Here is a 6510-nt window from a genome sequence, read left to right on the forward strand (position 1 = left end):
TTTAAGTCTTCCTCCTCATGATCCATTCATCAGAGGAATTGTCTCTATTTTCCAAAGAATATTCCACTGTTGTTTATGTCTCTCCTTTTCTTTATGCCACCCCTGAATTCTTCACTTTGCATTTCTTTTTACTCAGAGTAAAGTAAACAGGGTTAGTTAGTAGTCTTTTCCAAATAATACCTTCAAATTTTCAGGCTCTTCTTCAAGTCACAGAAGTACTGATGAGGTTACCACAGTTGGGTTCAGCAATAAGAATACTAAAAGACTAACTATGGTCAGTGGGCACTCTGCTTTAAGTCTTTATCTTGAGAGCAGTTTTCTGTGAGATCTTCCACAGAGTCTAGAGACCTATTTCAAGTCCTCAGAACTTCAGGAATTTCCTAATAGAGTGCTTCTATGCAATGATACTTTTTTTTTTTATGGTATAAGGTATTTTATTTTTTCCGTTACATGTAAAGATAGTTCTCAACTTTTGTTTTATACATGCTTTACAATTTCAGATTTTATCTCCCTCCCTCCCCTCCCTCCCCCCCTCCCCTAGACAGCAGGTAATCTGATATAGGTTATATCTATACATCTCTATACATATACATATATATATATATATACACACACACACCTATATATATACACATAATAACATTAATCCTATTTCTGCATTAATCTGTTACAAGAGGAAAAAATCAGATCAGTGATGCAAATCCTCAAAATAGAAAAAAAAAACAACAGCACCCAAAACAAAAGAAATAATATGGTTCAATCAGCATCTATACTCCACAGTACTTTCTTTCTTTTTCTTTCTTGGATTTGGAGATCCTCTTCTATCCTGAGTTCCCTGGAACTCTTCTGTACCATTGCATTGGTTGAGAAGAATATAGTCCATCACAGTAGGTCAACACTCAATGTTGATGATACTGTGTACAATGTTCTTCTGGTTCTGCTCATCTCACTCATCATCAGCTCACGTAAGACCCTCCAGGTTTCTCTGAACTCTTCCTGCTCATCATTTCTTACAGCATAATAGTATTCCATTGCTATATATACCACAACTTGTCCAGCCATTCCCCCCAATTGATGGGCACCCCCTCAACTTCCAATTCCTTGCTACCATGTAAAGAGCAGCTAGAAATATTTTTGTACATGTGGGTCCCTTTCCCCCTTCCATGATTTCTTTGGGCAAAAGACCTAAAAGTGGGATTGCTGGGTCAAAGGGTATGCACAGCTTTATAGCTCTTTGGGCATAATTCCAAATTGCTCTCCAGAATGGTTGGATCAGCTCACAGCTCCACCAACAATGCATTAGTGTTCCAATTTCCCACAGCCTCTCCAACATTTATTATCTTCCTTTTTTTGTCATTTATAGCCAATCTGATAGGTGTCAGGTGGTACCCTCAGAGTTGTTTTAATTTGCATCTCTCTAATCATTAGAGATTTTAGAGCATTTTTTCATATGGAATAGATAGCTTTGGTTTCTTCATCAGAAAAATTGCCTGTTCATATCCTTTGACCATTTCTCAATTGGGGAATGACTTGGATTCTTATAAATTTGATTTAATTCCCTATATATTTTAGAGATGAGGCCTTTATCAGAAGCACTGGGCCCGCCAAAAATTGTTTCCCAGATTTCTGCCTCCCTTCCAATTTTGGATGCATTGCTTCTGTTTGTACAAAAATTTTTATTTAAATATAATCAAAATCATCCATTTGCATTTTATAATATACTCTATCTCTTGTTTGGTCAAAAACTGTTTTCCTTTCCAAAGATCTGATAGGTACCACTATCTCCTTTCTCTCCTAATTTACCTATGGTATCACCTCTTATGTCTAAATCATGTATTCATTTTGACCTTATTTTAGTATAAGGTGTAAGATGTTGGTCTATGCCTAATTTCTGCCATAGTATTCTTCAGTTTTCCCAGCAGGTTTTTGTCAAATACTGAGTTCCTATCCCAGAAGCTGGAGTCTTTGGGGTTTATCAAACACTACATTACTAGTGTCATTTCCTACTGCATTTCCTGAGCCTAGCCTATTCCCATTGATCTACCACTCCTACTTTTTTAGCCAGTACCAGAAGTTTTGATGACTGCCCGCTTTATAGTAAAGCTCCAGGTTTGGTACCGCTAACCCACCTTCCTGTGAATTTTTTTTTTTCATTATTTCCCTGGATATTCTTGATTTTTTTGGTTTTTCCAGATGAATTTTGTTATTAATTTTTTCTAGCTGTATAAATAATTTTTAGGGTAGTCTGATTGGTATGGCACTGAATAAGTAAATTAATTTAGGCAGTATTGTCATTTTTAATACATTAACTCTGCCTATCCATGAGCAATTGATATCTTTCACACTATTTTTAGACCTGATTTGATTTGTGTGAAAGAGTGTTTGGTCGTTGTGGTCATAGGTTCCTGGGGTTGTCTTGGCCAAGTAGACTCCCAAGTATTTATATTATTCTACCGTTACTTTAAATGGAATTTCTCTTTCTATCTCTTGCTGATGGACTTTGTTGGTCATGTATAGAAATGCTGATGATTTATGTGGATTTATTTTATATCCTGCTACTTTGCTAAAGTTGTTAATTGTTTCAAGTAATTTTTGACTTGATTCTCGAGGATTCCTTAAGTATACCATCATATCATCTGCAAAGAGTGATAGTTTTGTTTCCTCCTTGCCTATTCTAATTCCTTTAATTCCTTTCTCTTCTCTGATTGCTAAAGCTAACATTTCTAGGACAATATTAAATAATAGGGGTGATAATGGACATCCCTGTTTCACCCCTGATCTTATTGGGAAGGCCTCTAATTTATCTCCATTGCATATAATACTTGCTGATGGCTTTAGGTAGATACTGTTTATTATTCTAAGGAAAGCTCCCCCTATTCCTAAACACTCTAGTGTTTTTATTAGGAATGGGTGCTGTACTTTGTCAAAAGCTTTCTCTGCATCTATTGAGATAATCATATGATTTTGGTTGGTTTTCTTATTGATGTAGTTGATTATGTTAATAGTTTTCCTAATGTTGAACCAGCCTGCATTCCTGGTATTAATCCCACCTGGTCATAGGTGTATTATCCTGGTGATCACTTGCTGTAATCTCTTTGCCTAATATCTTATTTACGATTTTAGCCATCAATATCATTAGGGAATTGGTCTATAATTTTCTTTCTCTGTTTTTGCTTTGCCTGGTTTTGGTAATCACCCACCATATTTGTGGTCATAAAACGAATTTGGTAGAAATCCCTTCTTCACCTATTTTTCCAAATAATTTGTATAATATTGGAATTAATTGTTCTTAAAATGTTTGGTAAAATTCACCTGTCAAACCCATCTGGCTCCTGGGGATTTTTTCTTAGGGAGTTCATAATAGCTTGTTCAATTTCTTTTTCTAATATGGGTTTATTTAAGGCATTTTAATTTCCTCTTCAGTTACACTGGGCAGTTTTGTATTTTTTGTAAATAATCATCCATTTCATTTAGATTGTCAAATTTATTGGCATACAGTTGGGCAAAATATTTCCTAAGTTATTGCTTTAATTTCCACTTCATGGGTGGTAACATCACCCTTTTCATTTTTGATACTGGTAATTTGGTCTTCTTCTTTCTTTTTTTTAATCAAATTAACCAATATTTTATCTATTTTATTGGTTTTTTCATAAAACCAGCTCTTAGTTTTATTGATTAATTCTATAGTTTTTTTGCTTTCAATCTTATTAATTTCTCCTTTAATTTTCAGGATCTCTAATTTAGTGTCTAATTGGGGATTTCTAATTTGTTCTTTTTCTAGCTTTTTAAGTTGCATGCCCAATTCATTAATCTCCTCTTTCTCTTTTTTATTCATGTAAGCATTTAGAGCTATAAATTTTCCCCTAAGCACTGCTTTGGCTGCATCCCATAGATTTTGGTATGTTGTCTCATTATTGTCATTCTCTTGGATAAAGTTATTGATTGTTTCTATGATTTCTTGTTTGGCCCATTCATTCTTTAGAATGAAATTATTTAGTTTCCAATTGATTTTCATTCTACTTTTCCCTGGCTCTTTCTTACATGTAATTTTTATTGCATCATGATCTGAGAAGGATGCATTTACTATTTCTGCCTTTCTACATTTGACTATGATGTTTTTGTGCCCTAATACATGGTCAATTTTTGAAAATGTGCCATGTACTGCTGAGAAAAAGGTATATTCCTTTCTATCCCCATTCAATTTTCTCCAGACATCTATCATGTCTAACTTTTCTAGTAATCTATTCACCTCTTTCACTTCTTTCTTATTTATTTTTTGGCTAGATTTATCTAATTCTGAGAGGGGGAGATTCAGATCCCCCCCCAGTATAGTATTACTATCTAATTCCTCTTGTAACTCATTTAACTTCTCCTCTAAGAACTTGGATGCTATACCACTTGGCGCATACATATTTAATATTGATATTACTTCATTATCTATAGTACCTTTAAGTAAGATGTAACTTCCTTCCTTATCTCTTTTAATGAGATCTATTTTTGCCTGCACTTTGTCTGAGATAAGGATTGCTACCCCTGCCTTTTTTACTTTAGCTGAGGCATAATATATTCTGCTCCAGCCTTTTACCTTTACTCTGTGTGTATCTCTCTGCTTCAAATGTGTTTCTTGTAAACAGCATATTGTAGGGTTCTGGTTTTTAATCCACTCTGCAATTCGCTTCCATTTTATAGCAGAGTTCATCCCATTCACATTCACAGTTATTATTACTGACTGTCTATTCCCCTCCATTCTATTTACCCCCTTTGTACTTTTCCCCCCTTCTTTCACCCTATTCCTCCTCACCGACGTTTTACTTCTTACTCCTGCCTCCCCCAATCTGCCCTCCCTTTTTATCACCCCCCTCTCTTTTCTTTACCCTTTTCTCCCTTGCTTTTGTCCTCCCTTCTATCAGTCCCCCCCTTTCCCTTCCCCTTTTGTTTCCCTAAAGAATGAGTTAAGTTTCTTTATCCCAATGAACGTATATGTTATTCCCTCTTTGAGTCAAATCTAATGAGAATAGGGTTGAAACCATGTCTCCCCCCGTTCTTTTCCCTCTATTGTAATATGTTTTCTTTTCCACTCTTCGTATGATATAATTCATCCCATTCCACCCTCCACCCCTTTCCTCTCCTCCCCATAGACTCCCTTTTTAATCCCCTTAATTCTTTTGTCTCATCACATCAAAGACAATTTATATTTATACCCTCTATATAAAGTCCATCTCTCTGGCCCAATTATATTTACAGTTCTTAAGAGTTATGAGTATTATCTTCCCTGTGTAGGGATATAAACAGTTTAACCTAATCGGGTAACTTTTTTTTTTCCCCCTCTGTTTACTTTTTAAACTTTCTCTTGAGTCTGTATGTTGAGATCAAATTTTCTATTCAGTTCTGGTCTTTTCACCAGGAAAGATTGAAAGTCCCCCAATGTCATTATAATGTCCATCTTTTTCCCCTGAAAGAAAATGCACATTTTTGCTGGGTAAGAGATTCTCGGCTGTAATCCAAGCTCCTTTGCCTTCCGGAATATCATATCCAAGCCTTTGCGGTCCTTCAATGTGAAGCTGCCCAGGTCCTGAGCAATCCTGACTGTAGCTCCATGCTATTTAAATTGCTTCTTTCTGGCTGCTTGGAGTATTTTCTCCTTCACCTGATAATTCTGGAATTTGGCTACAATATTCCTTGGGAGTTTTCCTTTTGGGGTCTCTTTCAGGAGGGGTGATCGGTGGATTCTTTCAATGATGATTTTATCCTCTGATTCTATGATATCAGGGCAGTTCTACTTAATAATTTCCTGGAATATGGTGTCTAGATTCTTTTTTCTGCGTCCAGGCTTGTCAGGCAGTCCAATGATTCTCAATTGTCTCTCCTTGATCTGTTTTCCAGAATCAGTTGTCTTTCCAATGAGGTATTTCACATTTTCCTTCTATTTTTTCATTTTTTTAATTCTGCTTGACTGATTCTTGGTGTCTCATGGATTCCCTTATCTTCCAACTGTCCCACTTTAATTTTTAAGGCATTGTTTTCTTCAGTGAGATTATGCACCTTTTTTTCCATTTGGCTAAGTGAATTTTTTAAGGTATTGTTTTCTTCAGTGAGATTATGCAGCTTTTTTTCCATTTGGCCAAATGAATTTTTTAAGGCTTTGTTTTCTTCCGTGAAATTATGTGCTTCCTTTTCCAAGCTGCTGATTCTTTTTTCATAGTTTTCTTGTTTTGCTTTCATTTCTCTCCCCATTTTTTCTTCTACCTCTTGCAATTGATTTTTAAAATCCTTTTTGAGCTCTTCCAGGAAGGCTTTTTGTTCTTGCGACCAATTCACCTTCCCTTGTGAGGCTTCAGATGTAGACAATTTGAGGCTATTGTCCTCATCTGAGTTTGTGTTGGCTTCTTCCCTATTGATACAGAAGCTCTCAATGGAGAGGGCTCTTTTTTGCTTCTTACTCATTATTGCAGCTTATTTATTTATTCTTTAAGTTGAGGTCTGCTCTGGGGGCACCAGGGTCCCTGTTTT

The sequence above is a fragment of the Dromiciops gliroides genome, chromosome 3 (genome assembly GCF_019393635.1).
Source record: "Dromiciops gliroides isolate mDroGli1 chromosome 3, mDroGli1.pri, whole genome shotgun sequence".
In the NCBI taxonomy this organism is placed as follows: domain Eukaryota; kingdom Metazoa; phylum Chordata; class Mammalia; order Microbiotheria; family Microbiotheriidae; genus Dromiciops; species Dromiciops gliroides.